General features: G+C 40.8%; 1 protein-coding gene and 1 pseudogene across 3 annotated transcripts in view; one reads left to right on the top strand and one right to left on the bottom strand.

Moving 5' to 3' along the window:
• The window catches only part of IRAG1 (inositol 1,4,5-triphosphate receptor associated 1), a 164,814-nt gene that overhangs the window by 25,628 nt on the left and 121,593 nt on the right, over window positions 1–17,593 (top strand). The gene's annotated exons all lie outside the window — the stretch shown is intronic.
• Window positions 12,013–13,166, bottom strand: LOC143643656 (cysteine and histidine-rich domain-containing protein 1-like; annotated as a pseudogene).

Here is a 17,593-nt window from a genome sequence, read left to right as displayed (position 1 = left end):
AAGACTGATTTGTCCCCAGATAACCGGGATCCTGTAGGCTCAGCAGTTTACCCCATGGGGGGTGTCTACAAGGAGGGTGAGAGGCAAGCGAGGTTGTTTTCTGAAAGAAGGAGTGGGCTGCCAGTTCCCAAAGGCCAGGGAAGGGATGTACTTTGGCCTCTATCCATGGACTTCTCGTCTGCCCTTAGGGAAGGACTCAGTGTTTCCATTTCATAGAGCTTAGATTTTTCCAGCCACATTACTGTCATTTTCTTATCTTCTGAGGATCTGCTTCAGGGCTTAAGTATCTTCTTTAAGCCCCAAGAAAGCACAATAGAAATGAAGTGCCGCGTTTGCTGGAGAGAACCTGTTATTGTAGCACAGAGACATGCATGGAAGAGGAAGATCTATCAAGCTCCCTGTTAACAGCTCCTTTGGGTCACCATGAGGAGGGGGAAGCTGTCCTTTGGCCAGAACTCCAGGGGGACCAAAAGTCAACATACAGATGCTGAAAGCCAGGTCCAGACAGCCTCATTACTGACTCAGTGTCACAGTTCAGTTGGTCGTGAAGCCCTACTAGAATTTTTGTGTTTTTACAACCTGCTCACAAAGAAATGCTCTCTCTGTTTTGAAATCCTAATTCTCTTCCAAAAGGAGTTTGGGTCAGGAGATGCATATTCATGGGCAGTCAAAATTTTAAAAATGTAACTCTACAGTGAAAAATAAGTCAATGAATCAGTTCATTTATTAACAATGGGCACACCAAATTGGCATCTGAAAGGACCATTAGACTATTTAGACCATCCTCTTATGTCCTCTTAGAGGATGGGAGTGGACTAACAATTGTAAAGAGAATTTCCCGAAAGCAACTATTCCTTCCTTCCCCAACAGGGAAAATATTCCAACTGCAAGGCCCAGGCTGCTGGAGGGGGGTGGTGGGAGACAGTGGGACTGTCTATGTTGCACTGAGGTTAAAGGGGCCTCCCCTGCCCGAGGAGGAAGAGTCAGGCTCAGAACTGGGGCTGCTAGAAAGAACTTGGAGCTCATGAATCCTGATTTTACTTCCCAGGTGTCCCTGTTTTTCCCAACCTGTGCATTTCTATAGTTTCGGCTCTAGTCCCCCAGGGAGCCTTGCCCCTTCTCCTCTTAGGAGATGTGTGCATTTAAACTGGGTTGAGGAATTATTTGATTCAATTCAAATTTGCCAAGCCCAAATTATATGTCAGGTGCTGAGGATACATTGATCAGGGAGATTGGGTTTCGAAGAGAAATAGAAGTTTTCCATGAAGACTGAGTTACTGTCAGCCGCATTGGGAAGACCAATCCATGGACAAATAATTGCAATTATGTTAGAGCAAGGGTTGTTCAACTTTTTCTGTAAAGGACCAGATGTAAACACTTTAGGCTTTGTTGGCCAAATAATCTCTGCTACAGCTAGTCAACTCTGCCCTTGGACTGCAAAATCAGTCGTAGGTAATATGTAAATGAGTGGCTGTGCCTCTGTTCCAATAAAACTTTATTTATAAAAGTAAAGAGTCAGTAGGGTGTGACCCATGGCTATATTTTGCTAAACTCTGTATTATAGGAATGACATAATAGTATGGGAATACTATTACTACTGCTAGCATCAACAACTGTTCTCATTGATAATTTACTCTATGCTAAGCCCTATACTAGACACTGAGTACAAATTTATGTAAATTTGCTCACCTGATTTTCACAACAACTTGTGAGGACATTGAGATATGGGAGCCAACGACAAAGCTAGGAAGTGGCAGTTAACATGTTGGGAAAGTCCTCAGTCTTTGCTCTCAATTAAACAATTTTTTAAAATGTTGAGAGGAACTGAGACAGAGGCGTTAATCTGTAAGGATCATGAGGTGGTTCCAGAAGGATGAACAGAGTCTGCAATGGAGACAAGTTGGGGAGAAGGGCATTCTAGGCAGAAAGAGTGGGACAGAGGTTTGGAAGCACATGGAATATTCTGCACACTGGGGTGCTGGGTAAATCTGGAGTGTGGGAAACCTTGGTGGCAGTGCTGGAAAAGAAACAGGAGAGATTGGCAGGCTCAGAGCAGAAAGGGTCTGGCACACTGGCTAGTGAGCCTGAACTTCATCTATGGTCCAGGGGCTCTCCAGCTCTGGTCTTCCATTTGTGTTGTCCCAGACTCCCCTGAGATACTGTTAGCCCTACAGATTTCTGGGCCCCATCTCCAAGTATTCTGTTTCAGTAGGTCTGGGATGGGCCTAGGAATCCACATTTTATCAAGAGCCTCAAGTGATTCTAGTAAGCCTCCAGATTTGGGAATCTGTGTAGAGAGCCATGAAGGGTCTTACTCAGGGGAGAAATAGGATGTGTTTTAGAAAGGTCATTTGAGCTTTTAGAAGAAAAGCCATTTAGAAGATTGATGGTTATTTGAGCCATTTAGAAGATGGATCACTTCAGCAGGAAAGGCAGCCTTCTCATGGGTCCTTTTCTGGTCAGTCATCAGGCTTTTCTAATCTAGAAATACAGAATGCAGAGGGAACAGGTCAGGACGGCTAGATTTTGGTGTGAATGGCACCATGGGGGAGCTGAGGCAAGAAGAGAGTATCAGGAAATCATAGTATAGAGGCTAAACACCACCCCATCTTCTTACTTTGGGCCTTCTGGTCCTGACCACAGGGCTGGGCAGAATGGAGCTGCTTTCCCAGCCTGTTCCAGCCTCAAGTCCTACTAGCTGCACCCAAGTTGGCTCTTCTAGCCCAGGGCTTTGAAGATCCTTTGTTTTCCCCAAACTCAGCCTTAGAGAAAGGGGCCTGCACTAGAGTTCTGAGGAGGGATCAGGGATAGCAGATGAGAACGGTGTCTCAGGACTGTGGCCTCCTGGAATACTGAGTAACCCCAAATCAGGTGCCTTTTTTTGACTTCTATTTCATAACCTTACCTTTTCATATTACAAAGATCAACATTCCTCCAAATTCTATCAAAGCTTTACTGAGAGATAATTAGGAAACATCCACTGTGGATGTGGGAAAGAGGTGAGCAGGGGACGGTGTAAGGAGGCTGTATGGCCCCTGGGAAAGTACTCCCTGAGTGATGGAGCCCTTGGGTCTGTTTATTCTGGCAAAGGGGATGTTGCTGGGGTGACCCAACAACATGCTTGTCAGTCACTGGCAATTGCCCAGTGCTTGTGCTCCACATGGCTGAGACCCAGGCCTGTAGGCCTGCTCACCTGTCTGCTCACTCATAGCCCAGGATGGTGCCCTCAGGACCACCTGAAGGATTGCCCCTTTCAGGTCCAGCCTTAACCTGCCCACAGGGCTCTCTCTTTCTCTTTTTTTTTAAATGCAATTTTATTGAAATATATTTACACACCATATAATCATCCAAAGTGTACAATCAATGGTTCACAGTATCATTATACAGTTGTGCATTCATCACCACAATCAATTTTTGAACATTCTCATTACCTCAAGAACATTAAAAATAAGAATAAAAATAAAAGTAAAAAAGAACATCCAAAACATCCCTTACCCCCATCCCCCTATTGTTTATTTAGTTTCTGTCTTTCTTTTCTAACTCATCTGTCCATACACTGGATAAAGGGAATGTCAGTCACAAGGTTTTCACAATCACATGGTCACACCCTAAAAGCTATAGAATCAAGGCTACTGGATTACAGTTCATTTCAGGCATTTCCCTCTAGCTACTCCAATACACCAAAAACTGAAAACGGATTATCTATATACTGCATAAGAATAACCTCCAGAATAACTTCTCAACTCTATTTGAAATCTCTCAGCCACTGAAACTTTCATTTTGTTTCATTTCTCTTCCCCCTTTTGATCAAGAAGGCTTTCTCAATCCCATGATGCCATTCCCGGCTCATCCTGAGAGTTCTGTCCCATGTTGCCAGGGAGATTGACATCCCTGGGAGTCATGTCCTATGAGTGTGTTGTGGGGGGGTGGCATTGAGTTCACTTGCAGAGTTGGCTCGGAGAGAGAGGCCACATAGGAGCAACAAACAGAGATTCTCTGTGGGTGACTCAGGCATAATTATGAGTAGTCTTACCTTCTCCTTTGCAGGAATAAGTTTCATAAGAGCAAGCAACAAGATCAAGAGCTTGGCCTATTAAATTGACAGCCCCTAATGCCTGTAAGAATATCAGGAATTCCCCAGGTGGGGAAGTTTAATATTTCTACATTTTTCCCTAGTTCCTCAAGTGGACTTTGAAATACTTTCTTGTCTTCTGTCCAGATTACTCTGGGGTGTATTGGGGTATCACAATAACTTCACAGGGCTCTCTTAAGCCAGATTTTTATAAGAAAAAGCTTCATGAGAACAACCAAGTTCAATCCCTGGAAGGAACTCTATACTGTTTATCAAACATTTAAGAGGGATTATACAAATAATAAACTGCAATTAACAGAAAGAACATACATGAATCTGATTTAAGGAAAATACCTTCTCCATGATGAATTGGTGAAGACTTAGCTAGGTGTGGCCAAGGGAAACTTCTCAATCTGTGTCAGTGTTTCCTTTTTGTTATTGGTGATGGTGTCTGATGATGATTCCTGGTTCTGTGTTGCCCTAGAAGCCTCATCATGGTGCATTGAAAAAAAACTCTGGGCTTGGAGCCATATTACACTGGGCTCAAAATCTTGGTTATGGTACTTAGTACTTGGGATGCCTGTAGCAAATAACTCAACTTTTCTGAGCTTCCCTCTTCTCATGTGTGAAATGTGCATGATAATAATACCATACAGGACTGTTGTGAGGATTGTATCAGATAAAGGTAGAGTACCTGGTATAGAATAATCCCTTAATAAATATTGGTCTCTCTTGCTGATTAGCCCCTCCCCACCTTTGCATTGTAGAAAGAGGACAACTCCCTCTGTGAGTTCTGTGATCACTTCCTGTTTCAGCAATATACTTTGGTCACTTTCTGTTTCATATCATTAGGCAGCCACTATTGTACATGCCTGTTTAAGTAGCAGGATGTTGAAATTTATGTGCCTTCAGGCCACTAAAATCTGCCATTGGGAGAACCATTCCCAGAATCTCTCCTCCACTCCACCCACCTCCTCCCTCCTGGCCATTTCACATCCTGTTTACTACAGTCTATTCTCAGGTTGTGTATAAAGACTGAAATTCTGCAGCTATTTGCATAGATCTGGATAACCAAGGGAATTGCTCTGTTTTACTTTAACACATGACTTTATCTGGACATAGCCTTTATCCAAGGGAAAGTCTTTAGAGTGGACCAAGCTGCAAATGCAGTTCAGTTCAGATTCCATTATGAAAATAAAATCCTTGCCAAGATCCACAGCTGTTCTCACCTCCTCCAAGCCTCTGTGAGAAGCAAGGTGTGAATTGCTTCCCTGTTCTGTAAACTTGAGTCTTCATCCCCAATTATGGGCCTGGGGTTCAAGGCAGAGGACTGTATGTCTGATCACCTGGGACCCAGGTCTTGAGTCTGTTCTTCTGGGAAGGGTTGGGAGTCAGATCCCATTAGACTCTGTGCTGAGGAGTAGCTGCAGTGAGTTCCTGAAGGTCATCCCAGGAAGGTAAAGACATTTGAAAGGAATATGAAGGTTGAAATTTGACTTAGCAAGCATATCTTGATGTGCATGAGGCTATCTTTTAGGCAGAAACATGGAAGTTGGCCTAACCCAGTCCCTCCTTTCAATACTAAGAGTTTAGATGTAAGTACGTAGTAGGGGGATGACTGTGTGTGTGTGTGGCGGGTGGGTGGGTGGGGGGAATGCATCCTGAAGGGCTCAGAGGTTTGGGCTGGATTTTCTGGGACGCTGCTGAGAAAAGGGGCATGGGATAAGTTTAGTTAGGGAATAATTTAGGGGAAGCTCTTTTGCTCTAGGCCTGAGTTTTCCAGCTTAAACACTCTTGGAAGCTGCAGATAAAAGAAGTGGGAGCAGTCTTTGTTATTAAAAAAGACCCGGTACAGCCAGCTTTAAGTGAATTATGAAACCAAAGGCCGTTTGTACCTGCTGGAACTCTTTGTTGCAAATGCCAGAAAAACCACCACAAACCAGCTTAAGCAGAAGGAAGCAGTCATTGTTTCTCAAAATAGAAAAGACCAGATATATCAGGCATAGCTTGATCGAGGTCTTAGAGGATCACTCCAAGACTTAATTATTTTTTTCTGGCTCCTAAATGTGCTCTCTTTCATACTGATTCCATTCTTAGACAAGTTCTTCCTTTTCTGTCATGAGAGGGGTTCCATAGAACTTTTACACTCTCAAACTCAAGGTCTGCAGTTAATGGTAAGAATCTCTTCTCAGGATGCCTAGCAAAGTCTTATTGTGTCTCATTGGCTCTGATCAGGTCACATTCTCATCCTTGAAACAATCACTGTACCCAGGGGAATATGATGCCAAAATGTCAAAGCCTGCCTCCAGCCCTGAGATTGCCAGTTAGTACAATCGGGTGGCATTTGGGCCCATATCCTCAGTTTATGTAACTGTTTTCAATAGGCACACACTGACCCTGAATTCAAGGAGCAGAAAGTGTGGCTCAGGCTAACAATTTACCCCACTCTGTATAGCAGAGATAGAGGCACTGAGTCCCTTGTGGTGACAGAACTCATGGCCACACAGGCAATTAGCCTCATGGTCTGCTCTTCACTCCCCAGAGGGCACCTGTCACTGGGCCTCCATCTCATCCTCCCTTTGGCCTTCTTTGGCACTTATTAGGACTGTCCAAGTCCTGCAACCTTGTCAAGGTTATGGGACCTGTTTCTACAGCTTCCGAAAACAGGGATTCCCAGGGCAGTGAGAAATAGGGGGTGGGGATTTCAGCAGGGAAGCAGTGCATCCCAGCAGGGACAAGCTATTTCTTCTGTTCATCCCAGATAATCGCAGCTGCTTCCTATCCACCCCAGGGGATACTGTGAGAGGACTTTCAGTTCCTCAGAGAGGGGCTGTGCCTCGGTTGGGATTGTCTTCCTTGACTGTGCTGACTCAAAGGTAGGGCTGTTATATGGGACAAATCCCTGCCAGGAAACATCTTCAATACTTGTCCTGCCTGTACTGAGGTTAGAGAGGGACAGGGATGAGTCCTCTATTGGGAAGAGCTGAACACTGCATTTTGGACGCAGGAGACCCAGTTTTAAATCCTTACTCTGTTTCCTGACTGTATGTCCCAGAGCAAGTCACTTCACCTCCCTGACTCGATTTCTTCAGCTGTAAATAGAGCTATAATACCTTTTCCTCCCAGAGCTGAAAGGATTCAACAATATACTGTGCTGGATATATAGCAGGCTGTATGAAAAGCAAGATTTGATTTCAAGAGTCCTTGCTTTCAAAAGGAGAGCAATTACTCTGGATCTGTGCTCTGTGCCCACAGCTGGTACAGAAAAGAGAGCTCTCCGCCCTCAGGTTTGGCAGATGTGATTAAGGTACAGGAAGCAGAAATCACTGCATGCTGGAACACAGCAGCTTCACAGTGCTGCTCTAAACCAGTGAGCATGCAGCATCTGGGATCTCCCAGATCAGGGAAGGCTTCCAGGGGCAGGCAACCCCAGTGCCTAGCACAGAACCTGACATGTACGAGGCACTCGACAAACATTTCTAGAATGAAGAAAAGGCATCTTTTCCTTCTGACCTTTCTAAACCATTTTCTTCAAATAGACCCCAATAGTCACTTCCCAGAACAAACCTAGGAAAGGGGAGTGAGAGGGAAGAACTGGCAAAGAGAGGTATATCATGAATCAGCTATTATATATTTTTGATTGGGGCAGGGATGAGGTGTTTTTATCTGGAAACAAGTTCCTGAGGGGCCCAGGGATGATAGTGTGCTGTTTCCTGACTTTCTAGGTGGGTTGCTCCTGGAAGTCTTGGTGGCCCTTGATGGATCTTATATCCTACACAAAATACCAGCTTGTCTTTCTCCACCCTTGCCTCCCTCTTAAGGAGTTATCAGGGAGCACTGGATGTCTATATGTGTAGAGGCCAGAAAATATGAGGAGCAGGCTGTAGGCTCAGGTTCAGTTCCACATGCTGGCTTCCAAGATCTGTGTGTGGGGGTGTGAGTCACACTGGTTCACACCAGGGACCCATCAAGGCCAGTGAAGCTGGCTTGATGCCTCTGACCTTCTCCCTGAAATAAGGGAGAACAGTTCCCAGAGGCTGACCTCACAGGAATGGAAAGTCCATGTATTGGATTGCCACAGCATCCTATTATTAGAGTCTCCCTTTGTCAAAGTAGGAGTTGGGCCATGTGTCCCAGTTTGGGTTCAGAGGCTGTGACCACTTTGATCATCCTTGTGGCTCTGCTCTGTTGGGAAGGAGGTGGTTCCAGGAGCACCATGACAATAGACTATAGGGTGGTTATGCATTTGAACGCATACCACTCCAAGGGTTTTAAGAGCACCACCTTAGGAGCTGTTGGGGGATGACGTTGGCTAGCTTTCCAAGTGGAGCTGGAAGGGCCAGTGAGGCTGCTCTGTGACTTCCTGTCGGGGTTAGGATCAACCGCCAATTCCAAAGATGAGTTGATCCTAAAAATCACTTTGCAAAGTACTCCAGGGTGGTAGAACAGAGTCAGAAAAGGAGGACCTGCCTTTTGTAAGGTTTCCGATGGGGAAATCTACTTCACCTGTGTTGCTGAGAAGACAGGAAACCTAGTTACATCATGAGGAGAAAAACTCAGCTGTCAACCTGGGGAAGCTCAAGGGAAAGGGGGTCAGGCAAGGCTAGTCATCTGCACATGCAGCAGCCCAAATGTTCATGTCTCCCCATAAGAGGAAAACAGGACAAAGTCCTCCCCACTTCCCACATGATGAACCCCAAGGCCATTTAGGGTCCATATGTGAAATCAGCAGAGGAGGGGTCACGTAAGCATTCAAACCTTCCTCACAAGTCAAGTTCTATTCTCTCTCTCTCTCTTTTTTTCAGCTAAGATATATTCTATATTCACATACCATATAATCATCCAAGGTGTACAATTAGTGGTTCACAGGATCATCATGAAGCTGTGCATTCATCATCACAATTGATCCTTGAACATTTTCATTACTCCAAAAAAAATAAAAGAGAATAAAAATAAAAATAAAAGTAAAAAAGAATACCCAAAACATCCCATCCACCCATCCCCCTCACCCCCACTGTTTACCTGTCTTTCATCTTTATTTTCTTACTTATCTGTCTATACACTTGATAAAGGTAATGCCAGTCACAAAGTTTTCATAATCACATAAACATACCTTAAAAGCTTTATACTTATTCAATCATCTTTAAGAATCAAGGCTATTGGATTACAGATCAACAGTTTCAGGCATTTCCCTCTAGCTACTACACCAAAAACTGAAAAGGGATAGCTATATACTACATAAGAGTAACCTCTAGAATGACCTCTCAACTTTATTTGAAATCTCTCAGCCACTGAAACTTTATTTTGTTTCATTTCTCTTCTCCTTTTTCATCCAGAAGCTTTCTCCCTCTCACATTGCCAGGGTCAGGCTCATCAATAGGAGTCCTGTCCCTCGTTGCCAGGGAGATTTACCACCCCCCACCCCACCCCTGGGAGCCATGTCCCACATAGAGGGGAAGGGCAATGAGTTCACCTGCAGAGTTGGCTTAAAGAGAGAGTAAGGCCTATACTCTTTTTCCCCCTCTTGGGGAATAATCATTTTGATCTATAAACATAATTCATACCCAAACTTACTGTTGTGCCAGAGATTTTTCCTTCATAATATTTCCTAATTTTAATTTTCTTCTTGAGCTCTCCACTCTCTCAAAAAGTAACCTACCATTCAATGGTTCCAATGAGCATAAACAATGTGATTCAGTGATTCCTAAATCAAAACAAATAAAGTACAGTGTATAATCAACACTGTATCACTTAGAATTGTCAAACTCTTCATGAAAGTCTCAAAATAATTAAGCCATTTTTATATTTATCATGTAAGAGACAGTTGTCATAAAGCAAAGCATTTATGCTTGCTTGTATTCTAATATATTTTCACAAGCCTTTGAAAGTCTACAATTTTATAGATATTGTTTTCTTTTTTTAAACTTTTTTATTGTATAATATAACATATATACAAAGGAAAGAAAGAAAAAAGCAATAGTTTTTAAAGCACTCTTCAATAAGTAGTTATTGGACAGATCCCAGAGTTTGTCATGGGCTGCCATGCCATCATCTCAGATTTTTCCTTCTAGCTCTCCAGAACATTGAAGACTAGAAGGACTATATATATTTTTTTATAGTCACCTTTTTTTCCTTTTTGTGAAAAATAACATACATACAAAAAAAAACAATAAATTTCAAAGCACAGCAGAACAATTAGTTGTAGAACAGATTTCAGAGTTTGGTATGGGTTACAATTCCACAATTTTACGTTTTTACTTCTAGCTGGTCTAAAACACTGGAGGCTAAAAGAAATATCAATATAATGATTCAGCAATCATACTCGTTTGTTAAACCCTACCTTCTGTGCATAACTCCACCATCACCTTTGATCTTTCTCCCACTCTTTAAGGGTATTGGGACTATGCCCATTCTAACTCTTTCATGTTGGAAGGGCTGTCAATAATAAGGGGTAGGGAGATGGAACTAGCTGATGTCTTGGAAAAGCTGGCCCCTCTAGGTTTCAGGACTTATCTGGTCCAGGCGCCCAACTGGAGGTTGAAGGTTTCTGGAAAGTCCCACCCCAGTGCATGGGACCTTTATAGAATCTTATATATTGCCCTAGGTGTTCTTTAGGATTGGCTGGAATGGTTTGGGTTGGGGTTTAGCAAGTTATAATAGGTAGCAATGTCTAACTGAAGTTTGCATAAGAGTGACCTCCAGTGTAGCCTCTCTACTCTATTTGAACTCTGTTAGCCACTGATACCTTATTTGTTACACTTCCTTTCCCCCTTTCAGTCAGGATGGCATTGTTGATCCTATGGTGACAGAGCCAGACTCATCTCTGGGAGTCATCTCCCATGCCACCAGGGAGCTTTTCACCCCTGTATGTCATGTCCCACGCAGAGGGGTAGGCAATGATTTCACTTACAGAGTTGGGCTCAGAGAGAGTGAGGCCACATCTGAGCAACAGAAGAAGTCCTCCAGAGGTAACTCTTAGGCATACCAATAGGTAGGCTAAGCTTCTTCACTACATGCATAAACTTCACAAGAGCAAGCCTCAAGATCAAGGGTTTGGCCTATTGATTTGGGTGTCCCTTATGTTTGGCACAGTATAGACACTGTTTTCCATCAATGAGGCCAGATAACATTTCTTATATTATGTAACAAATTAAAGGCTTTAAGGCTTTAAAACCTTAAAGACTATAGGCTTATGGGCTGTAAATCATGTACAATTTAGTCATAACACCATACAAAGGACCTTAAAATAATGTTATATTTAACATCATTGCTTAGTCTTATAAAAATGATGACTTTTAACCAAATTGATCTCTCAATCTTCTTATTATAATGCCTCCTATACAATTACATCATACTGCTTGGCAAGTAATACAGGTTACTGACATAATGTTTTATTCAATTAATTGCAACTGAATTCTGTTAACTAACTTGTTGTATTACTTGCTACACTTCCTCCTAGAAAAAGTAACCTCCCAAGTGGAAAAAACAATACAGAGCTTCATCTCTTCTGTAAAGATTTTCAAGTATTATAGGAACATAAATCCATGAAAAAACTGATTAAAATTTGACATTCCATCTTGTTTTACTAATTATGGAATAAGAGGAAAAGGTGAAAAAAATGTCCCTTAAATATTCCTCTGCTCAATATAAATATACTAAGAAGTTCTACAACTCCATTTATGAACTGTTTCCTAGCTTCTTCAAGTAGAGAACATAACTATGGATGGTTTTATTAGTGAGAAGAAATGAGCAATAAATTTTATGTAACTCAAAGGAAGATAGAAAAAAATATATATAAAATGACTTTGGCTTTTAAAAACCTACTGTTGACCCTGAAATGCCAGACTTCAACAATAATGAAAAATTTATAGTAGCAAGCCATCAATTCATCACACATTTTTAAAAATGCTGATATAGGCAATAGTTTTTCCTTTCTCCAATCAGTCTGTTATATCTTCCTTTTGTTTTTCCTGCTCTTTGTTTGCATGCAATTCAAGACTTATCCATTGCGTGAGTTCAGCTTTTCTCATGGAGATTTCAATCTTGGTTGTAGTCATAGATACATAACTTCATGGTGGAATTGTATAGGAGGCATTATAATAAGAAGATTGAGAGATCAATTTCGTTAAAAGTCACCATCTTTATAAGACTAAGCAATAATGTTAAATATATCATTATTTTAAGGTCCTTTGTATAGTGTTATGACTAAATTGTACATGATTTACAGCCCATAATCATATCAATCACATCCCATAATTTCACATTTTGATGAAATTCTTTCTCTCCTTCAAGTACAATGTGCATATTCAACAATGTACTATTTACTTCTACTCGACTAAGTTCTGGAAGTGAATTTTTAGCACATTATTGAAATGTTAATTTCACCCCCTGTCTGATGCCAACTAAATCTACATGGAACAATTTTTTCCCCAGTATCTTTTTTAGTCCACGTGTTTTTCCCTGTGGTACAGTCCTCATGGGCTAAAATGTGTTAAAATCCAAAGTTTTCCTTCTACAATACCTCCAGTATTTCATCCCTTCATGGAAAATAGGTACTCCAGAATGATAAATATAGATTTCTTCTAGACTCTGTAGACCCTGATACGTCTTTGAACACCCTCCATTTTCACATGAGGTTCCAATCTTAACTTCATCACTGTGTCCTTCCTTATCTTCTTCATTCCCCCATGACAATTTAAGCTTAGCAAGTTTTTGTTTTAGGGAGGCAGATACTTTTAATTCCAAACTTGACATTGGTTCATCTAGGCTTAGCCTTTTAATTGCTTCTACTAGTTTAGGGCCTGAATTGTGTACTCTTGAAATTTGGGTTTCAAATCAGATAGTTCTTTCTTCTCAGTAGTCTCAACTTCAGGTTTGACTGGCTCAGGTGGCTTCTCACTATTATGCCTACCCTTTGCATAGCCCACAATGCTTAAGAAATCAGAAGAGTCCATTGTTCTTCTCTTACAGCGAGACCAACACTTTAATGCAACACGAAAGACTGGAACACCTGGGTGGTATGTGACAGCATCACCGAATTGTCCTCTGGACCAAAGCGCTGGCTACAATCCTGACTGTAGCACAGCAAGGCCATATTTCTCCCCCCAAGTTTATAGATAAAGCCCAAATACCAGTAACCACAAGAGGGTGCATTTGCAACACCCCTACAGCAAACACTGGTCTGACCAAGGCCTATACTCTTAATTTCTCTGTTTGGCAGGGTATATGACATAGTTTCTTTCACTCACTCATTGATTCATTCATTCATTTATTCAAGAATATCCCTCACTGACCATCTTCTTTAAACCTAGTCAAGGCAGAATGTTAGGCTATAGAGAAGAAGCATATGCTGGCTCTTCTATCAAGGAGCTCACCATCTAGGATATGCTTCTTTAGTGAAGTATGGTTGAGGGGAGGAAGGGAGGAGTTGGGCAGAAATAGTGTGCTCTGCTAGAAGGTCCTCATCAGAATTAATTGGAGGGCTTCTCACACTTCACATCACCATGGAGATATATATATGCTTCTCTTAGTTGACAGAAGCTTGCCCTATACCATAGGAGGGCTGGGATAGCAAAAAGATCGAGAATTGCTATTCCAGTAGGGTAGGTAGAAGTAAACAAATGATTATAAAACAAAGCAATGGAGCCCTGAGGGAAAGGTGAGAAAGGAACAATAGGAGCTCAGAACAGAGAAATCAGGGGAGAAGGCAGGGCAGTCTTCTTGGTAGAAGTGACATTTGAACTGAGTACCAAAGGATAAGTAGGAATTGGCTAGGGAATTCTAGGTAGGAAATTTCACAGAAAAGATATTTGAGTAAACCATCATATCAGGAATGCACTGTTTGCTTTAAGTAATTTTTGAGAAGCAAAGAGATTTGTTTTTTTCTTTTAAAAATTCCATCATTTGTTTTATAAGTAAGCCATACTCTTTGAAGAAAATGGAAAAAAGTGAATATAAATATTTAAAATATGTTAAATTTGAATTAACTCATGATTCCATTTGGAGATAACTACTCAATTTTTGAGATAAAAATATGAATAAGATAGGGCATGTGACAGTGGCTCAGTGGCAGAATTCTCACCTGTCGTACCCATGCAAAAAAAAAATAAATAAAAATATATATGTATGAATAAGATATAGTCCTGCTCTCAAGATATTAAATTTTAGCTGACAATATTACATGGACGCATAAACTGAAATGACGATGTACTAAATACTGAGTTTAGTCTGTGCAAAGGGCTCTGGGAGAATAGGGAAGGAAGTGTCTCTTTTAGGGGTAAAGAGGAAGAATAGGTTTATAAAGGAGAGGATATTTCAACTGGGTCTTGAAGGGTGAGTAGGAGTTTATCAGGTATAGAAAAGGGGGCAATAGAAAAGACGATATGTATAAAGGGAGTGAAAAAACAGGTCACATTGGAGGTTGGGTATTGGCTCATTGTGGCTGGGATAGAAGGCATATGAAGGCTAAAAGAGGAGATGAGCAAAAAAGAGGGACTGAGACCTCAACTCAGAACAAATTCCACGGACTAAGGGAGTCCACAAAGGTTTTAAGAGGAGGGAAAGGATGGTCAGATTTATTGTTTGTATTTTAGCTCTGACAGTGGCTTTCTTTTTTCTTTTCAATACATAATTTTAATAAATATCAGCAGAGGGGAACAGAAGACTAAAGGCAACATAATGAAATCAAGCAGTGATACATTTGAAACAATCCTAGACCTTAATTCAAAATATAATTTGAAGATGATCAGGATAGGGAAAGCTCATTTTGCACTCATTTTTGAGAAGGGCAGGGTGGGGGTGGTTATTTATTACACCTTTAAGTGGAGTGAGGAGTGAGAAAAAGCTTCTGGTAGTGACTTTTTATTTTTTGCTTTCTTTTCAAATGGCTGTTTTCTAAAACAGTTTTAGATTTACAGAAAATTAAGATACCAGGCCCAGTTTCCACTATTATGATAATCTTCATTAATATGGCATATTTGTTACAATTAAGAAGCAATATTGACACATTATTACCAATGTCCATAATTTGTTTAATTATGGTCTGTAAAAGCCAAACCATTGGATCAAGACCCACCTTGGGGTGGGTCACATCTCAGTTGAAATAACTTAATCAAAGGTCCCACCCACAATAGGTCCACACCCATAGGAATGGATGATTCCTTAGTTTTCACCTACTGTTCTTTTTCTGTTCCAGGATTCTGCCTAGGATACAACATTACGTTTAGTTGGAATGTGGTATTGATTTTGTTTTTAAATTCAAGAAGTTGTGGATTTACAGAACAATCGTGCCAAAATACAGGATTCCCATTTACTACTCTAACTGATGGAAGCACAATTATAATTATAGTACAATTATAGTTCATGAACTATAATCCATGAACATAGATTCACGTTTGTATTGTACAATTCCATGGATATTTTTTAAAAATTTACTCTAGTGACGTATATACCCTTGTTCTCCCACCTTTTTTTGTACTTATCACATATATGTCTTTGTACATTATATGTCCAAAGCCATAGATTTATTATTACCTTTTATGCATTTGAATTTTAGCACCTGTAGGAAGTAAGAAGTGGACTTGGACACCGTTTGCTAAAGCTGCTGGAATGCAATATACCAGAAATGGTTTGGCTTTTACAATGGGATTTATTAGCTTACAAATATACAGTTCTATGGCTGTGAAAATGTCCCAATTAAGGTATCCATAGAACAATACGTTCTTTGAAGACTGGTTACCGGTAAGTGTGGGCTCCTCTGACAGATGCCCAGGTACATGGCATCCTCTCCTGGTCCTTCTCTCCTGGGTTTTGTTGCTTCAGCTTCTGGCTTCTCTGTCTGTGGCTTTTTCTCTAAATTTCTCTGGGTGTTTCTTTCTATTTCATCTCTTAGCTTCTGTATGTGTTTTATCCTCTTATAAAGGACTCCACCAAGAGGATCAAGACCCACCTTGGGGTGGGTCACATCTCAGTTGAAATAACTTAATCAAAGTTCCCACCCATAATAGGTCCACACCCATAGGAATGGATTAAAAGAACATGGCCTTTCTGGGGTACATAACAGCTTCAAACTGCCACAGATACAAAAAATACATAATGCAATAATAATGGCATTTATAATTACCCAAATGATTACCTCTCTCCACAGGTCTTTATTTCTTTATTCTGCTTGGAATCACTTACCTTTTCAGTCTGAAGAACTCTCTTTAGCATTGCTTGTAGGGCAAGTCTACCGGGGATGAACTCCCTCAGTTTTGGTTTATCTGGGAATGTCTTAATCTCTCCCTCATTTGTGAAAAAAAGGCTCTCTGGCTATAAAATTCTTGGTTAGTAGTCATTTTTTCCCAGCATCTTAAATATTTCAACCCACTCTCTTCTTGCCTCCATGGTTTTTGATGAGCAATAGAACCTTAATCTAATTGGTACTCCCTTGTGTAACTGAGAAATTAGGATTTAAGGGATGATTTTTATTTCTTAATCATTATATAGATATTCCCTTCTGCTCTCTGGTGTATTGTAGTAGACAGAAGGGAATACCTGAAATCCCTAAACTATCATTCAGCTGCCCTGATGTTGGAAATGACTGTAAAAGCTCTTATTTTGTGCTATTGTGATTGGAAGAGCTTTTACTCCCTTGATCCGGTCATTTTCTAAGGTAATTTGTAGGGCAAAGACCCTAATACTAATGAAGAATTTGAAATCAGCCATTAACTAGTTTCAGTCCCTTACATTTGTAAGTTGTATTGGCAAAACTCTGCTATTGAAAGATACTTTTTCTCCCTTCCTTTCTGCTTACATTTTAGTATTAAAATGATTGCTCTGCCTCCCCTCCATTCAGATTCCATTCTCCTATTGATATGATAATGTTAACACTGTCTCCTTTTCTGCTTAGAACTTACATTTGAAATTGTAATGACCTTATTTGCCCTTGCTAAAATCCTTAAAAACCTTGAGCCTCCCCCCCAACCAAACTGTGGGAGACAGACTTTGGCCAATAGTCCATCTGCTTTCAGGAATTGGTTATTCAGTGTTTCATGCAAAAAAATTCACAGCCTTTGAACATTTCCAGATAACACATTGCTTTTCTCTTCAACTTTCTGATCCCTTTCCTTGTCCTTTGCATTTGACAGTTTGATCAGTATGTGAGAAGCCATATTTTTCTTCAAGTTTATCCTGTTTGGTGTTCTCTGGGCTTCTCCATTGTGCCTATTCATGTCTTTTGCTAAGTTTTGGAAGGTTTCTGCAACTACTTCTTTGAATATTTCTTCTGCCTCTTTCTCTCTTTCTGCCTGATTGTACCCAAGAGGTCTCTTACACTATTTTTGTTTTTTATAAATCTTTTTTCTTTCTGCTTCTCAGCCTGGCTCATTTCAATTGTCTTCGAGTTTGCGGATTCTTTCTTCTGCCACTTCCAATCTGCTGTTGAAACCTTCTAGGGAATTTTTCATTTCAATTATTGTGTTCTTCAACTCCAATAGTTGCGTTTGGTTTCTTTGAAAGATTTCTCTCCTTATTGAGATTTTC

The sequence above is a fragment of the Tamandua tetradactyla genome, chromosome 8 (genome assembly GCF_023851605.1).
Source record: "Tamandua tetradactyla isolate mTamTet1 chromosome 8, mTamTet1.pri, whole genome shotgun sequence".
Classification (NCBI taxonomy): domain Eukaryota; kingdom Metazoa; phylum Chordata; class Mammalia; order Pilosa; family Myrmecophagidae; genus Tamandua; species Tamandua tetradactyla.
This window is presented reverse-complemented; position numbering and strand designations above follow the sequence as displayed.